Source organism: Elephas maximus, chromosome 7 (assembly GCF_024166365.1).
Source record: "Elephas maximus indicus isolate mEleMax1 chromosome 7, mEleMax1 primary haplotype, whole genome shotgun sequence".
Taxonomy (NCBI): domain Eukaryota; kingdom Metazoa; phylum Chordata; class Mammalia; order Proboscidea; family Elephantidae; genus Elephas; species Elephas maximus.
In genome coordinates, this window is record NC_064825.1 from 64,331,173 (window position 1) to 64,333,502 (window position 2,330).

The following is a 2,330-nucleotide window of genomic DNA, read 5'->3' on the forward strand; positions in this document are numbered from 1 at the left end:
AGAATGTTTTCTTAATAGATTTTATTTGGCCAATTGACCTAGATGTCCCCTGAAACCATGGTCCTCAAACCCCCACCCCTGCTATGCTGGCCTTTGAAGCATTCAGTTTATTCAGGAAACTTCTTTGCTTTTAGTGTAGTCCAGTTGTGCTGACCTCTCCTGTCTTGTGTGTTATCTTTCCCTTCACCTAAAATAGTTCTTGTCTACTACCTAAAGAATATTTTCTTCCCTGTTTAAACTATTTCTTGAGTTCTTATAATAGTGGTCTTATACAATATTTGTCCTTTTGCAACTGACTAATCTCACTCAGCATAATGCCTTCTAGATTCCTCCATGTTGTGAATTATTTCACAGATTCATCATTATTCTTTATCGATACATAGTATTCCATTGTATGAATATATCATAACTTATTTATCCATTCATACTTTGTTTGATTTTTTGACTGCTGCTTCCATGGGCATTGATTGTTGACCCAAGGAAAATTAAATTCTTAACAACTTCAATATATTCTCCATATATCATGATGTTGCTTATTGGTCCAGTTGTGAGAGTTTTTGTTTTCTTTATGTTGACGTGTAATCCATACTGAAGGCTGTAGTCTTTGATCTTCATCACTAAGTGCTTCAAGTCCTCTTTGCTTTCAGCAAGCAAGGTTGTGTCATCTGTATATCGCAGGTTGTTAATGAGTCTTCCACCAATCCTAATACCATGTTCTTCTTCATACAGTCTAGCATCTCAGATTATCAGCTCAACATACAGATTGGATGTGTATGATGAAAGGATACTACCCTGACACAAATCTTTTCCTGATTTTAAACCATGCAGTATTCCCCTGTTCTGTTGAAATGACTGCCTCTTGGTCTATTTACAGGTTCTGCATGAGCACAGTTAAGTGTTCTAGAATTCTCATTCTTTGCAATGTTATCGATAATTTGTTATGATCCACACAGTTGAATGCCTTTGCCTAGTCAATAAAACACAGGTAAACATCATTCTTGTATTCTCTGTTTTCAGCCAAGAGCCATCTGACAATGATATCCCTGGTTCCACATCCTCCTCTAAACCTGGCTTGAATTTTTGGCAGCTTCCTGTTGATGTACTGCTGCAACCATTTTTGAATAATCTTCAGCAAAATTTTACTTGCATGTGATATTAATGATACTGTTTGATAATTTCCGCATTCTGTTAAAAAATTTTTTTTTTTTTTTTTAGTTAGATCACCTTACTTTGGAATGGGCACAAATATGGGTCTGTTCCAGTCAGTTGACCAGGTAGCTGTCTTCCAAATTTCTTGGCACCTCCAGCAGTGCATCTGTTTGTCAAAACATCTCAATTTGTATTCCTTCAATTCCTGGAGGATTATTTTTTAAAAATGTCTTCAGTGCAGTTTGGATTTCTTCAATCAGTGCCATCAGTTCTTGGTCATATGCTACCTCCTAAAATGGTGCTAGCAATGTTCTATTCCTTGGCCTGGGTGGGGGTTATACAAGCGTTTCCAGTTTGAGTTAATTTGCTGAACTGCATGTACACTTCTGATTTGTGCACCTTGTTGTTTGCATGATATATTTTATTAAAAAGTTTAATAGAGGTGCTGAACAATGAAACTAAAGAAGCTTCCAAAAAGACAAAGAGATGGAAAGATGAGTGATAAGATGAGGTCCAAAATGTACAGTATCTCAATAATAGGCATTCCAGAAATGGAAAACAGAAAAAGAAGGGGAGGGAAAAAAACAAGAAATAATTTAAGAAAATTGCCCAAAAGTAAAGGCTATGAATTTCCAAATGAATTGGAAGGGCCCACCAAGTGCCCACAATGGAAGAATACATACACACACACCTTGGCAAATTACATCATCAGAGACAAAAAAATCTTACAGGTTTCCAGAAAAAAAAAAAAAAAAAGGTCTCATACAAAGGATCAGAATAACTTTGGACTTCTCAGTAGTGACACTAGAAGCTGGAAGGCATGAGGCAATGAGTTTAAAATTAGAGGGAAATTATTTTCTACTCAGAAGTCTATACCAAACTATGACTCTGTAAAAACAGAATAATGACATTCTCATACATGTAAGATCTCAAAAAAACTTGTATCTCATTAATCTTTCTTAGCGATATTACTGGGAGATATGCTCCACTAAAACAAGGGAATAAACTAAGAAAGAGGAAGGCATGGGATTCCGGAAAACAGGAACATACAGTGAAGGGAACTCCCTATATAGTAGGATTCCATGAAACCCTGGATGACAGGGAACGGAGTGTCCAGGTTGACAGCAGGCGGTGGACAGAGGGGGTAATCAGTCCAATGCCCTCCCCCAACATTGCTGCAA